Here is a 16,558-nt window from a genome sequence, read left to right as displayed (position 1 = left end):
CCAAATACCCAGATCTCTTAGAGATCTGGAACTGTTTCTGCATGTGGAAAGCACAAAGGCAAAGAAGGGAAACTAGCAAATGACCGGAAGCCGTGTGGGCTGAGGTCAGTGCTGGGCGCTCCTGGCCAGCGTCTCCTGGGACTTCCAGCTCCTCAGCCCCTTCCTTCCCCAACCTGGGCTGCCCTGGACAGGCAGGTGCAGAGAGGGGGAGGGCGGTGGTGCAGGGGACAGTGTGGGGGCAGGAAGGCGCTGGTGCGGTGGGGGTGTTTTATTTTCTCAGGCTTTTCTTGTCTCTGTGCTCTGTCAAATGTGGTTGATTCGTGGAAAATGCTTGAAGTCAAACCGGCCCCTATTGGCCAGGGGAGTGCAAACCGTGGCTGGGTGCTGAGTGATACAATAAGGGCAGTTAAACCACAGCCCACCTTGCTCGTTTCCAAAAGGCCACAGCTAATAAAAGAAAACTCCATCTGCACACACATATGATTGCTGTCAAACATACTCTGAGGCTGTGGTTGAAGGGTTCTCCTATTTTATACCAAGTTCATTCCAAGTAGCCGCTTCATGAGTTGGGAATCGTATGATCAGGACTGTTGAGACGCTGCCCTTTCAGTCTAGTCCGATGACCCCATTCTGAAGAAAACAGCCCACAGACTTCCTGTAGTCCCAGGTAATCCTGACATCCACCAAGGACCTGCGCTTTTCCCTGGCATGTGATTTCCTCCGGTGGTACTTTCGGTCTCATGCTGTCAGTGCAGGCAGGGTGATGTAAGACGAAGGCACGTGAAGCTATGAGCACAGGTAGAGTGTAGACAGGGCAACACAAGGGGCCTCTTTCCTCACAAGAACACAGACATACGGAGGCCCTGAGTTCCACTGTGTAACAGAATGTCACGTATTGAATCAGGTAAGTCCCTCTGCAGGGACAAATGACTGGAAAGTCAAGCTGAACAAGGCTCAAGAGAAGACGTGCACAGGGGGTAACTGCGGGGGGTCAAGCAGAAGAGCATTCGGTAATGTGAGCACAATGAGCAAGTGTCCCTGCCCCAACCCCACCCACACACAGTACAGGGAGGGTGCCCAGTCCCAGGACCCAATCCATCCAGTGCCTGGCAAAGTAGAACTCTACTTTTGAGATCAACATTTTATCCATCCAGTCAGCCTTCACTGCGCATTCTCAACATAGACTTTATTCCTCTCGGTCTGTGCTCTGAGAGGCAACTTCTTGGGTGAGCCCTGGCTTCCATGAACATGGGCCACGTGCTCATGGTTCAGCCCAGCAGAGGCGGGTGAGGGCTCTTTCTCAGGGCAAATATACACTGGCACCCAGCGTAGGCAGCATTTGTGGGCCTGGTGTGTATGTGGCTCCGCTCCTGCGACAGGGTGTTCTACCTGAGACCACACCACTGAGTTCTTGAGATCTGGCCTGACCGTGCAGACACTGATTGCCCTTTCTCCACCTAAGGAGCTCTTTCTGGCTAAGCCTCAGCCTCCCACAACCCTCCCCATGGCCCTCTGGTCCTCTGGTCTGCTCTCCGAGCAAGCAGAGACGGAGCAGATGTGACCTGCACAAAAGGTCAGTTCCCACCTGGACCGGCACCACTGTCACTACACACAGTTGAGTTTTTCTTGAAGGACACAATGAATAAGAGAACTAACAGACACACTGCCTTCCTAAAAGGCATTAAAGTGAACCTGCATATTTGAAAGAAAGAGTTTGCAATAGACTTTAGTTTATTTCAATTCAAATGAGTCACAGAAAGACAAGTGATGGCAATCGTTTCCTAGTGTTTATCTAAAAGAAGAGTCTCACGTTATTTCAGAACTGTACTTCAAAGGGAACGACACTATTTCATAATGAGGATAATGCAAAATGTCCGTTTACACTGTACTATGTAGTCACGGCCCTCCTCGTCCCCTTCAGTAATTCTAGTACTTTTAAGATCAAACCCCTGATGCCAAATAAGGAAAGTAAAATGAACCGTTTTGATACGTTGGATTTTATTACTTTTTAAAACTGTACAAAGAGCGCGTAAGCATGAGTTAAAAAACACAAGGGAAATGTAGGATGTTAAAAAAAGAAATACAAAAGAAATCTGAGGCATGAGACAACAAAATTCCAACCTTTGAATCAAACAAAAAGATACTTTTGCTTCCTAAAAAAGTGTCATTCCAATATATTAAGAAGTCTTTTGATCGGGAATCTAGCACAAGACTCGGCTCCAACTACTCATGAACAGATGAGACTCAGTCTCACTGACCACGGCACGGATCATCACATTAATGTCACCAGCCACAGGCAGGCTCCTACATGTACGTGGGTCTGGTACAACGTCTATGAGGTATTACAATAAATAAGATCTTTATTAGCCATTCGCCGGAGGCAGCAGTGGGGGGACAGCGTTTCAACCCGCAACAGGAAGACCCCAGCTCTGGTCCTCTTCTTCCTCCAGTGACTTTCAGTGACGGAGTTTTCACACTTAGGAGGGAGAAGAACACGCACACATTTGAGACGTAGTGTTAACAGGTACAGCGCTGCACTCTGCCCCATGGTTTGATGAGAAAGTCTGTGTGAAGATGAGGGGTGACCAACGCATGAAGGCCTGGATGTGGCGGTGTAAGAATTGATTTAAAAAAAAATTTTTTTTTAATGTTTTATTTATTTCTGAGAGAGAGAGACAGAGAGACAGTGTGGGCAGGGGAGGGGCAGAGAGAGAGGGAGACACAGGATCTGAAGACAGGCTCCAGGCTCTGAGCTGTCAGCACAGAGCCCAACGCGGGGCCGGAACCCACAAACCATGAGATCATGACCTGAGCCGCAGTCAGACGCTTAGCCGACTGAGCCACCCAGGTGCCCCAAGAATTGATTTTAAAGCTGTTTTGAATTTGGCTGTTCACATGCACCCATCTTTGCTGCCTCTCAGCCACTGAGGCAGAAAACGGGGCTGGAGTGCGGGGTTCGTGCAGGGTGTAGAAACAGGGCCCGCTGGCTGCCTCCAGGGCGCTTGCCAGGTTCGTCCCTGCCTGTCCCAGCTCCTCCGCAGCTCTGAGCCGGTCACCACATTCCTTCCATCATCACACCATCAGGCAGTCTTGCTGCCACTACCATTCACTTTGTGTTCACTTGCTGCTGTGCTGGGGTGGGAGTGTTTTCCTTTGATGACCTCAAGGGACCAACCAGCACGCTCCCCGTTGAGGCCCATCAAGGTACTGCTCTGACCAGACCACACCTTTCATCTCAAAGCTCCATGGCACCTGGGACTCTAGACAGATGCAGGGCCAGGGCGGACCCTGGTACCAGACTGGGCGATCTGCCTCTTGTCGGCAGTGCCCTTCCCCCGGGACAGTCACTCACCATGCTAGTCCCACTTGCCCAGGTGGAGACAGGCTGATCGGTACCCACGTCACATAGGACTGAGACCCTCACCCGGCACACCAGGTAGAGTCTGTAACTGACTAACATCTGACAGGGAGACGGTCTGGCTAAGCAAGTAATAACCAACTCGCTCTTACTCTGTGGAAACGTGGAGGGTAAGCAGGAGTGCGAGGGTGATCACGCCGCAGAGGGGTTTGTGGCGAGCGCAAATACCGAACTACGACGCTCTACACCAGAAACTCGCGCGGTTCTATGTGCCAGTTTTACCTCAGTTCAAACAAGAAGAAATGCCAACTCTGAGGTATTTTTCATACTTGACAAATTCATACGGATGCAAAAGAATGGTTAAGAAACTTCACATGAATAAAATGTAACTATAAATTCATATGAACGGGATAGAGCTGGCTCTGTATTTATACCCCTATTCTTCGAATTTCACCTCGAATCTACTCAAAATGATCCATATTTAACTAGTTTGTTGTTCCGCTTTCAGTTTCACTTACTGTAACAAAAGTAGTACTCATTCATAGTTCCAAAAGTGGTTTTTCAGTGTCCTGCTTTTCGTCAGCTTCTTCCTCAGATCCTACAAGGTAGGGAAAGGGAAGGAGGAAAAGTATCAGATTCCATTAAGGAAATAAGCCATTTGTTTGAAATGATAATATATGGGCATCAAATCTGAAGTGGGAAGGGCCTCTGCTTATTTAATCCCCAATATTAAAGTTAAAAAACATTAAGTTAAAAAGCTGTAACTGGAAAATAAAAGTTTTATTTCTCCTAGGTAAACACTTACAACCAGATCTACCCCTCATTCTGACTGTTGAATGGATGTCCCTTATGCAGTCCTGGAAGTGCTCATATGAGCAAGAATTATTATCTACTGCTAGCGGTCCTTCTCTTTGCTGACAGGATTACGTATTTTTCAAGTGTAGATGACACTGAGCTTTGGTATAAGTCATTTAATCTACTTACTTTTAATGTTTATTTTTCAGTAAGGGGGGCAGAGAGAGACGGCGTGAGCAGGGGAGGGGCAGAGAGAGAGGGAGACACAGAATCTGAAGCAGCTCCAGGCTCTGAGCTGTCAGCACAGAGCCCGACGTGGGGCTCAAACCCACGAACCATGAGATCATGACCTGAGCTGAAGTCGGACGCTCAACCACCTGAGCTGTTCAGGCGCCCCTATTTTTAAAAACTGCCGTAGGTGGTGAGCGAGAGTGGCAAGGACTTCATACGCCAAGGGTGATGGCGCTCTAGCACTGGGACAGCCGCGGTGGGTCCTGCCTTGTGAACCTTAGATTACTGGCGCATCGGAGCCCGCCATTTCATTCTGGAATTCTTTCTTTAGAAAACATGCCTGACAAAATAATACTTTTTTCCATTAAGTAGATTTTACTTCTAAAAATCTGGGGGGTAAAAAATCTTGATGTTTGAGGGTAGGAGAAAAGTTAAATGACTATCTTATTTCCACAAAATACTTTGTGTCCACTTATGTTTATATAGTTCACAACAGCATGGGAAATGCATGTTTTATAAAGTAAAAGCAAATATGTAATGAAAAAAACCGCATCCCATAAAAGTGTATTTACAAAAATAAAAACTTAAATACATATGTGATAATCAGTAAGACTAAGAAAATAACCAGTTAAGTTGAATTATTTCTGGATATTCCAAAATACATACAACAAAGTGACTTTCTAAATTTTAAGTTATAATTTTTAAAAAAGGTTTAAATAATATCAGCAGTACGACCACGCTTCTGTGACATTACAAACATAAAACTATCAGGAGACAAACTGAACTGTCAACACTGAGTGGTCACAGAGTTTGAAGGACAGGATTTTTGGTTGCTGTTTTTTTTTTTTAATGTTTATTTTTGAGAGAGACAGAGAGTGAACCAGGGACGGGCAGAGAGAAAGGGAGACACAGAATCCAAAGCAGGCTCCAGGGTCCGAGATGTCAGCACAGAGCCCAACGTGGGACTTGAACTCATGAACCAGATCATAACCTGAGCGACGTCAGACGCTTAACCGACTGAGCCCCCCAGGCACCCCTCTCTGGCTGCTGTTCTATGCACGTTTTCATAAAGGGCCTGTGTTATCTCACAATCAGGGAAGGAACATGAAAAAAGGATCTGTGGGGAGAGCAAGGGAGCAGGTTAGGGACAGAGCCTCCTCACACACAAGGGACGCGGCCAGCCGCACAGCTGCTCCCCGTCAGGTAACACACCTCAAATAACACACGCTTTTTCTTCTGAGAATGTCTGCCCGCATTAGAGCCAAGAACAGATCTGGTCCAGGAGAATGAACACAGAGAATCTGAAGAAAAGATTGTGTCCCACATCTTAACCTCCTAACTGTCACACAGTCAGGTGAAGTCTGTGGTGACATAAATAGAGAAAGGCATAGTAGCTGGAATGCTTCACTTTCTAGCCTGTTAAACTGCTGTTAATTTGTAGACACACTGGGGCCGATTAATGCACTCTCACTCTGAAATGAGTCTAAGGAGAATGATCATGCCTTCTCTTCCCGTTTCTGGGCTTAGTTTCCACCTGTCAAGCTGATAGCATTTGGGCAACAAGGAGCTGACACGTCTTGGAATTATTTGGGAGTTCTAAATAAAGCCACATATCTAATGAAGACAATATAATATGTATGCTTCACATAATTCAAAAGTAAATGCTAACAAGGCCTTCTGGTTACGGTCAAGGGTTGTTAACAAATCGCCTCCTTGAAAAGCAACTATAAAATTTGACTAGATGAACACAACTAACCATTTCAGCAGCAGGGAAATGTTCAAAGACACACAACAATCTGAGAAGTGTTTATGCTTGAAAAAGTGCAGAATTCAGGGAACGCTGGTGCTCCTGGCTGGAGCTGACCCCGTTCGTCCCCACCTCCCGCCTCCCTAGGCATGAAGGTGCTTCCAAGATAGGACAGGCGGTGGGGAGTGATGTGACGGGGAACCCACGGACTCAGGGGTGCGCAGGCAGGAAGGTGGGGGCTGTGCCGGCCTGAGGGTGAGGTCAGGGCTGCAGCAAGCGTGTGCTGGACTGAAGCTGGGGGCGTGCTTAGCGGAGACCCGACAGAGCCCAAGCCAGCCCCACACTCCTGGTCAATCTGCCGCTTTGAACATACGCAGAAGAGATGTGAAAAAAATCAGCCAAGAATCCAAGCAGAGGGAGACCTGATATTCCCTAAAATGTGAATGTGCTACTCAATACATACAAATAACCATTTGTCCATTTATCAGAGGATGAAGGTCTTTTTTTTCATTTCCAGTAAAAGGAATGTATACTGTTAGTTTCCAGTGTCCAATATAGTGATTTATCAATTTGATACATTGCTCAGTGTTGATCCCAATAAATATACTCTCAATCCCTTTCACCTATTTCACCAATTCCCCCATCTACCTCCCCTCTGGTTAAAAGTCTGTTCTCTATATTTAAGAGTCTGTTTTTTATTTGTCTTTCTTTTCTTTGTTCTTTTTTTTTTCTTTCTTAAATTCCACAAATGAGTGAACTCATATGGTATTTGTCTTTCTCTGACCGGCGTACTTCACTTAGCAGAAGATGAAAGTCTCATCAAGGTGCTTGAGCACAATCTCTATCCAATCACTAATCACTGGCTACCACTAGGAGACACAGAGGTGATTCTTAGGGAGCTAGGCTTAAAAATAAAAGCATAAAAAATAAAAAAAAAATGAGTAGAGTCATCAATAGCCACACACTACAAGGGACATAATTTCAGATTTTGCCTAAGCATTTTTCTAAACAAAAAACAAAACCAACCAAACAAACAAACAACAATAAAAGCAACCTTTGTGGGAAATTGGAATCTAGAGTTGCTACAATATATTTTCAACAAAATATTTTTCAATTAAAAAAAAAACAAGATAGGAAAAGAATAAAAAAATCAAAAAGTGTGACTATTCTTAGGGGGAAAAAACCCATGACAATTCAATAGAAACTATCTCTGAATGTATCCAGGTATTTTATTTAGCAGACAAAGACTTCAAAGCAGATACTATAAATATGTTCAAGGATGTACAGAAAACCATGTTTAAAGAATTAAAGAAAAGTGTGACCACGATAAATGAACAAATAGATATTTTAAAGAATGAGACAAATTACAAAAAAAGAAAAGATACTTTCAAAAGTAAAATCTGAAATAGAAAAATATAATAATTTAAGTGAAATATTCTCCAGAGGGTTTAAGAGAATATTCAAGTTGGCAGAAGAAATAGTCTGTGAAACTGAAGATAGAGCTGTATGAGTTAGGTAATCTTAGGAACAGAGAAAAAGACTGAAGAAAAATTGAACTGAGCTCAGAGACCAATGAGATAGCATATACAGAATGGACTCCCAGACAGGCAGAAAGGAAAAACAGAACAGAAAAAAAATGTTTGAACAATGGCCGAAAGTCCCTCATGGCTAAAAACCCCAATTTTGTTGAGAAATAGCAATCTAGATAAATATCTAGATATTTAAGTAAAGAAATACTGATTATGACGTATTCAAACAAATTCACATGTAGACACATAATAGGCAACATGATCAAAGACAAGAACACATGAAAATAAAAACATACCACATTAAACTTCATAAGAGGTTGCTAAAGCAATGCCTAGAAGAAAATTTATAGCTTTAAATCCCTCTATCAAAAAAGAAGAAAAATCTAAAATCAATCATGGAGAAGACGAGTAAGCTAAACTCTCCCAAACATAATAAAGGAAATAAAAACTGGAAGTGGAAAACAGAAAAACCAGTGAGAAATACCAATGAAAACAAGTCCATTTTTGAAACTAACGAGTTTGACAAACATCAACCTAGAGTTACAAAGAAGAAATGAGAGAGGACACAAATTTCCAAAATCAAGAAAAAAAGAATATCACTACCAACTCTACAGAAATTAAAAATGATTATAAGGAAATATAATTTGTGTCAACAATGAGATAATTTAGAAGAAATGAATTCCTAGAAAGACACAAATTAACCAAATGGACTCGGGAAATAAAAAATCTGAATATATCTGTGTATAATGTAGAATTAGCAATTAGAAGTCTTGTGTCACAAAGATAATTAATTCTTAGCCCAGATGGTCTCTTTGAAGAATCTGTCAAACATTTAAAGGAGAAACAGTATTAATCATTCACAAGAATTCATTCAGAAAATAACCGTGTTTGGGAAGACTTTCTAATGTATTCTATGAGGTCAGCATTATTGATATTAAAGCCAAAGATAGCAGTGGGGGGGGCACACCCCCAAATGTAACTTGGACACTGAGACTGAGGAAGCCGCACACACAGAGGGCGTGAACAGGTTTATGGCTGACACACTTGGGGTCCTGGGGACGGCAGGGAGGGCCTTTCAAGCAAGGCCTTATGGGACCTGATTTCAGAGCTCACAGAAGAATTCAGTTATGGAAATTAAGCCAGTGTGGTCCTGGTGCACAGAGAGCTTACACGTCACTGGAAGAGAACTGAGAGCCAGAAATAAACCCATATTTATGGTCACCTGGATTTTGAGAAATGTGCTGAGGTAATTCAGTGCAAGACGGGACAGACTTTTCAACAAATGATTCAGCTACAACTGGGTATGTGAGGGCAGAAGGGTGACCTTCACTCCTTACCTCCTCCATGCATGAAGACTAATTCATGATGGACCATCAACTTAATGGAAGAGCTATAAATATAAAATCTTCTAGACGAAAACATAGGAGGACATTTTTGTGACACAGGTTTAAGGCAAGGAGTTCTTAGATGTGACCCCACATGCATTCTCCATAAAAGAATAAATTCTGATAAACTGGACTTCATCCAAATTCCAAACATGTGCTTCAAAAGGCTCCAGGCAGAAACGAAAAGACTACAGCCTTGGAAAGAAATATCTGTGCATCACAGAAGAAACTTGTATCTGATAAAGGATTTTTATCTAGGATGTACAAAGAACTCTTACAACTCAGTAAGAAGACAAACAACATAACTTTAAAAAAAAAGTGGTGAAACAGACATTCTGTAAAGAAAATATACGAATAACTAATGAGCATATGAACAGGTTCTCAAGGTCACCAGTCCTTATGGGCAAATAAAACCATAAAGAGACAGCACTCTACACCCACTTTGCCAAGTGTCCATGAGAACAAGGAGGAACAAGCCCTTACATGTTGCTGGAAGGTGGAAGATGAGGTGACAATTCTAGAGAAGGCTTTGGCAACTACCGGAAAAGTTAAACAGAAATTTGCCGAAACACCCAGAGAGTCCTGTCCTAGGAATCCGTCTCCGAAAAGTAAAAACTGAACGGCCCCACAAAGGCGTGCACATGGAAGTTCATGGCAGGATTAGTCACAGTAGCAAAAATGTCAACAACCCCAATGTCCCTGCACCGCTGAATAAACAGAACACTGTAGATCCATAAAATGGAGGAGTATGAGCAAATAAAGGGACTTACACCTGGTACAACAGGAATGGGCATCAAGAACATCATCCTAAGAAGCCACATGCAAAAAACTACATATTCCATGATCATATTAAAATGAATTGTCCCAAAAAAGACAAATTTTCAAGACAGAAAGGAGATCAGTGGTTTATCTAGGACTGAAAAAAGGAGCAGAGGCTAGAAACAAACATTTTCAGATAAAAGAAGGGCTCTAACGTTATACTGTGAAGTTGGTTTGAAAAGTATAAATTTACTAAAAATCATGCAATTGCACATTTACAATGGATGAATTTTATGGTATGCAAATTATAACTCTACCTGTTTTTTTAAAATTTTTTTTTTCCTAGGANCTTTTTTTTTTAAATAAAGGTTATGTAGTATCCTCAGCGGTGATGTTTCAATACACTTTACCATTTTTAATAAAAATCAGAAAAATGTGTTTCAAATCTATTGATTGTACATGGGGTGACTATACAATTGCTCATCTGAACAAGAACATTACCTATAGATCACAGCAGTTCTAATAATAATTACAGGGGACCCTGGGGGTAAGCCAAGACCACCCAGGGCAAGCCAGTGCTTCTGGCTGGATTGCTTTTAAAAAGTGTCAAATTTGAATTATAGTGTCTTTTTCCAGATTTGCTTCAATCATATAATGCAATTGAGCTATTCTTCAATTTAAGTCTTATGATGATTTACAAGGTGACGAACTACGTTTTCCCCCGCATCATGGCTGCTTCACTTCAGCTGTCTGACCACCATAACAACTTGAGCCCGATCAGCTGACAAGGTATGTACTCCCTGTTCCTCCCACTGAACACACAGGCGGACAGGACGCGGTCAGGCCCACAAGCAAACCTGCAAATAAGCCACCCTTATGTTCCTTAGAAGCACATCTAACAAATGGTGCTAATTTTCAGAATGTTTCTGACACTAAAATGTAAGTGACTCCTTAACAAGTAAAAATGCTAACATTTAACATTTTGGTGACTCACACGTCTTCCTCTCTCCCTCCTCATCCCTTCCTTGCACAGTTATAAATCTCCTACGTGCCGGCACCGCCCTGGGGGCTGGAGAAGCAAAGTCAAGAGCAGGCGACCACAGCCCCGATGCCCTCTTGTGCCCCAGGCGCCAGTCAGCGCTGTGTCAGCCCCAGGGCAGCCGAAGCACAGACCCCTGGCCCAGTGAGCAAGCCCTGCTTTAGAGGGGGGTCTTCTTGTCTGGGCACATTCATTCCAATAATAGGTTTAATTTTAATACCTTCCCAACTTGCATGTTCACACGATGAAAATATAATCCAATAGAGTAAGTCACATTGAGCCCTCCTTCTCTGCCTACTACTTACCTGCATTTTGTCTTGAACAAAGCAGCTACCTGAACACCCGGAGGTGCTCCAGGTCGGCTCCAGTCCAATGAGCGGGTCATGCTCGCAGCCACCACTAGGCGGGGTAAGAGTCAGAGGCAGGAAGCCAATGGAATCAAGAACCGGAAACAATGTCTGCGGTGTAACTACGCCCACACTACCATCCTGCTGCTCTGAACTTCTAATTGGGTAAATATATTATCACCAAGAACTTTTACTAGTCTCAAGAATAAAAGCTACATAAAAGCATGAACAACAACGTGAACTCCCTTTATTAAAAAAAATGACTTGTATGACATAGAGAAAAAAAAAACCCTCAATGAAATAACCCTCATAATGAGGTAAAGAAAGTTTAATCTTATCCTGAGTATCTGATGCCTGAAAAAGAGACTTTCTGCTGGTTCACATCTGTACTTCATCTGACTCTATGCTTGGATCCAATATAGTCCAGGGAACATCAAGCTACTTGGAGTTCCCCTGATTTGCTGTCACCTGCTGAGCCTCGGATTGTTCACAGCCTCTTTCTGCCTGGAATCTGCTTTACTATCTTGTGTGTGTGTTTCTATAGTTACTGAGCTCAATGCTGGGAGTAAAATAACAGTCTCTGACCCAAGTTCCTTTCCTATGGTAGAAACAGGCCAGGTCAGTGCTGAAGGCAGCACAGAGGGCAGGTGGGGAGACCTCCTAGGAAGCGCAGAGAATGTTCTCCCAGGAGCCAGGGAGTGCACGTGCAGTGGGAGAGCCTTCTCTCCTGTGTGTGGAGAGCAGGGCTGCAGAGGGACAGTGTGACAAATAGAAAGATCAAGATGCACAACAGCCTGATGGCTCCTGGGAGACGGTACCGGGAGGCTGGACGACGGGGTGAGGAGGTCAGAACGGTGCTTTCTGCCAGGCTCAGGGCCCAGGACTTCCTTAATCCCTTCTGCCACTGGGGGCTTCTGGGCAGGAGAGGGGTGATCGATGCTGCCTTTCCGTTAATGCTGAGAGGCTGCACGCGGATTAGCTGTGAGCGTGGACTCCAGCACTGAGCCGGGGTTCAAATCCCAGCTCCTCCTCCTCCTCCTCCTCCTCCAGTGACCTTGCACAGATTACTTCCCTCCCTGTGCCTCAACCTGCCTCTCTGCGAACCAGGGATAATGAGCCTCCCGCCTCACAGTGTGGTTTGAGGGACACGTACAACGATGCAACTGCTGTGTTTAACACGGCGCCCTGGCGGGGCAGGGAGAGGGTGACCGAGGCAGGGAGGCTGGGGGCTNTTACGCTGGGAAGACCCCTCCTCGCAAAACAGACCCCGTCTGTGCCCGAAGCACCAAATGCCTGGAGCAGCTCTGCAGGGCCGGCCCCTCCCACGTCACCCCGTCTCCAGCCCCTCAACGTAGCCTGGCCCAAAGTGGGCTTCTCTGTGGTGCCCGATCCCTGACTGGCTGCTCGTGCTCCCCCTCCTCCCTCAGTCTAGCAGGTTGGCAACCCTCCTCTCTCGGTCTAGCGGACGACCCTCCCCCCTCGGTCTAGCAAGCGACCTCCTCTCTCGGTCTAGCGGGCGACCCTCCCCCCTCGGTCTAGCAGGCTGGTGCATTGGGACACTGAGGTTTGTGCAAAGGCCTCGCCCCCCAGGAGGGACCCCTGCAATACAGAGGCAGGGCTCCCCCTGGTGGCTGGGGAGCCCGGACACAATCCCACAGGACCTGGGCCTTGTCCCTCCTCCCCCCAACTAGGACCCCAGCCTGTGACAGCTGACCGGAGTGATGCCCACAGTGGCCTTGACCAACAGCATGGAGGTCAGGGGACACGGGGGTCAAGCTCAGGAAGTATTAACCAAGTGCAGAGTCAGTATACGTTAGCACATCACCACACACACACACACACAGACACACACAGACACACACACACACACACTCACACACATACACCAGCCAGGTGAGTGAGCCACCTGCAAGAGGAGGCATTTTAATTCTGACGCTAATTAACCGCGTGCTGACACTTAGTATGTCTTCAGGAACCAGGTGACTCGACCTGCGGTTCCAGCTGGCTGGCCCCTCTCTGCAAATGTTTTTAAAAACAAGAATCGAAACCAATAAAATGGATGTGCTAAACATAACCTGCCCCTTCATCATTTGGTTTAGAAATTGAAGTTGCTTCCTAAAAACTCAGTGAACGTCACTGACTTTTCTGAAACAAGTTTGAGACAGATGCTCTGAAAAATACCGGTGCACATTAAGGAGACTCTAGAAAACTCAGAAGAGACCAACGCCACAGCTATCCGGTCCTGGCAGAAACGTTTTCAGGAAAGGGAGGTCAAGCCCGGCTAATCTGTCAGCCTACATCTGAGACACATTAGCTTGGGGCTCAGCGGACGGTCTGATGTCCGCCCTATGATTCTGTGGGTGCCCAGAAGAGACGGCCCAGGGAGAGGGGCTCCTGGCGGGCTGTGTTAGGAGGGAAGCACAGCCCCATACTCAGCTGGGCACGCTGTGTCGCCCACACACAGGCTGAGGACTCGCTCCAGAAACACAACTGCAGGCCAATCCGGAGCAGCTCTCACCTGTTTGGGGAGCTCATCCTTCCCCCCACCGGCCTGCCTTCTTAGAGCTCTCAAAAAGGCGAGTATTCGGGGATCTGTGGACATGGCAAAAATAACTTCAGGCAGAATGCCTTATAATTCTTCTTTTAACCAATAAGTATTTACCGAGGGTGAACAGTGTGTGCCAAACCTCTGTGCCAGAGGTAGAGAGACAGAGATGAGTAAAAAACATCACTGCCTTCAAGAAGGCTGAAGGCAACAGTAAAATGGAGCATGGGAACTTTTCCCTTTAAGATTAGAGGGAGGGTGGGGTGCCTGGGGGGCTCAGTCAGTTAAGCCTCTGACTCCAGTTCAGGTCATGATCTCACAGTTTGTGAGTTCGAGCCGTGTCAGGCTCTGTGCTGACAGCTCGGATCCTGAGCCTGCTTCAGATTCTGTGTCTCCCTCTCTCTCTGCCCCTCTCCTCCCCACACACACACACACTCTCTTTCTCTGTTTCAAAAATATATAATTTTTTTTAAAGATTGGAAGGAGGGGATAAAACAGCAAGAAAAGCAATGATCAAAATAAGCAGTGAGCAAGTCACGCAAAATCACCAAGGAGTAAAGGGGAAAGTTTCCAAGCATNAAAACTCAGAAGAGACCAACGCCACAGCTATCCGGTCCTGGCAGAAACGTTTTCAGGAAAGGGAGGTCAAGCCCGGCTAATCTGTCAGCCTACATCTGAGACACATTAGCTTGGGGCTCAGCGGACGGTCTGATGTCCGCCCTATGATTCTGTGGGTGCCCAGAAGAGACGGCCCAGGGAGAGGGGCTCCTGGCGGGCTGTGTTAGGAGGGAAGCACAGCCCCATACTCAGCTGGGCACGCTGTGTCGCCCACACACAGGCTGAGGACTCGCTCCAGAAACACAACTGCAGGCCAATCCGGAGCAGCTCTCACCTGTTTGGGGAGCTCATCCTTCCCCCCACCGGCCTGCCTTCTTAGAGCTCTCAAAAAGGCGAGTATTCGGGGATCTGTGGACATGGCAAAAATAACTTCAGGCAGAATGCCTTATAATTCTTCTTTTAACCAATAAGTATTTACCGAGGGTGAACAGTGTGTGCCAAACCTCTGTGCCAGAGGTAGAGAGACAGAGATGAGTAAAAAACATCACTGCCTTCAAGAAGGCTGAAGGCAACAGTAAAATGGAGCATGGGAACTTTTCCCTTTAAGATTAGAGGGAGGGTGGGGTGCCTGGGGGGCTCAGTCAGTTAAGCCTCTGACTCCAGTTCAGGTCATGATCTCACAGTTTGTGAGTTCGAGCCCGTGTCAGGCTCTGTGCTGACAGCTCGGATCCTGAGCCTGCTTCAGATTCTGTGTCTCCCTCTCTCTCTGCCCCTCTCCTCCCCACGCACACACACACTCTCTCTTTCTCTGTTTCAAAAATATATAATTTTTTTTTAAAGATTGGAAGGAGGGGATAAAACAGCAAGAAAAGCAATGATCAAAATAAGCAGTGAGCAAGTCACGCAAAATCACCAAGGAGTAAAGGGGAAAGTTTCCAAGCATCTTAGTGACAGAGGTATTGATCTCATCATTCGTTTGTAAAGTGAGGTAGAGGGTGAGCCAAGAATCACTGATGGGTCCCTGTGTTCCCCATCTGTTGCGGTATCTGTGGAGACAAAGCTAGAAACTCAGCAACACCAGAAAAACCCTGGAGTGTTAAAGCTACAGAGTGCGGAGGAAAGGGACTCAGGAAAAGCTGGTGGAATTCATCTGGGACGACAGGTGCACTTGACCGAGGCCCTCCCTGTTGTGAGCGGGCCTGGGCCGGCATCCCTGGAGGAGACGCACCACTCAGCACACATACTCACCGCTATGGCCCACCAGTGGCGGAGTCTGCATACGGCATATGCAAGGATTAACACTTTAAATCGAAAAACTGCCAAGAGCTATATTAAAAGAAAGAAAAAGAAAAAAAAAGACAAGCTAAGTTTCAAAAAAATGGATACAAATATAATTGAGTTTTAGGAAGAACCCACCCAAGTGTCTCTGTTATTCCGGTTTAGCTGAAGGCTGCCACGGAGCGCCCCTGGTCCAAAGACCAGTAGTTGGGGATCTCTGCTTTGGAATGTATGCAATGTCGCCCAAATCAGGATTCAAATTCACTTCCCATCATCAGCAAAAGAATATACAATTAATGATCATTTTTCCTTTCTATTTGGGTGCATATCATTTCCGATATCCTGGAGAAAATGTTCTGAGAGCTGACTTTTCCTCTCCAGGTACACTCACTCACTTTTGGGAGATACCAGGTTCTTAGTAAAGTCCACTGTAAATCTCTGGGTTACGGGAGTATTGGGAGGGTTCTGTCTACCCAAGTAGCTACCATCTGAGAAATCTAGGGTGTTCTGGGACTTGTGTGAAACCCTTTATGTGTATTATGATGCCATGTAATCCCTTCCTCAGCAACCTCATGCATCAACTACTATCATCGATCCCATTATACGTATAAGGTGGATAGAAAAGTTGTGCAAGGTCACACAACTGCTTAATGAGGAAGCCAGGACTCGAACCAGGTGGCCAGACTCTACTTTGCCACTACGTCACAGCTGTCTTAGTAATTCTCATCTAGTGAGGAATACACGGAGAATAAGATTATACCAGCTTTCCTTGGAAGAGATACCTGCTGTGGGCAGGAAGAAGTCAGGTGGCTCTTGATGGATCTGCCAAAACTTCCTCACTAATCAAAACTGCTGAAAGGCTGGAGGCTGACGACCTTTTTGCAACCATTCACTAGAGGAGCACGCTTAAGATCCCTTCACGTGAGTGAAGTTCACGGGCTGTATTTGTTTTTAACTTTCTGCTTTTGTTAAAAATGTGTTTTCCAG

At 45.6% G+C, this 16,558-nt stretch overlaps 1 long non-coding RNA gene across 2 annotated transcripts in view; it reads right to left on the bottom strand.

The window, feature by feature from the left end:
• Positions 1-1,974: 1,974 nt before the first annotated feature.
• Positions 1,975-16,558, bottom strand: part of LOC144226801 (uncharacterized) — a 497,259-nt gene continuing 482,675 nt past the window's right edge. The window contains exons 1-3 of one of the 2 annotated variants that reach the window (XR_013333741.1): positions 11,149-11,253; positions 3,877-3,956; positions 1,975-2,476 (exon numbers count right to left, since the gene is read on the bottom strand). This is a non-coding gene — a long non-coding RNA (uncharacterized LOC144226801). Of the gene's footprint in view, positions 2,477-3,876; positions 3,957-11,148; positions 11,254-16,558 lie in introns of those variants that run through there. The other variant, XR_013333742.1, reaches the window with a different exon arrangement.

The sequence above is a fragment of the Crocuta crocuta genome, unplaced genomic scaffold (genome assembly GCF_008692635.1).
Source record: "Crocuta crocuta isolate KB4526 unplaced genomic scaffold, BGI_CrCroc_1.0 scaffold103, whole genome shotgun sequence".
Taxonomy (NCBI): Eukaryota; Metazoa; Chordata; class Mammalia; order Carnivora; family Hyaenidae; genus Crocuta; species Crocuta crocuta.
Note: the sequence above shows the minus strand (reverse complement) of the source record. Positions and strands in the feature narration are given on the sequence as shown.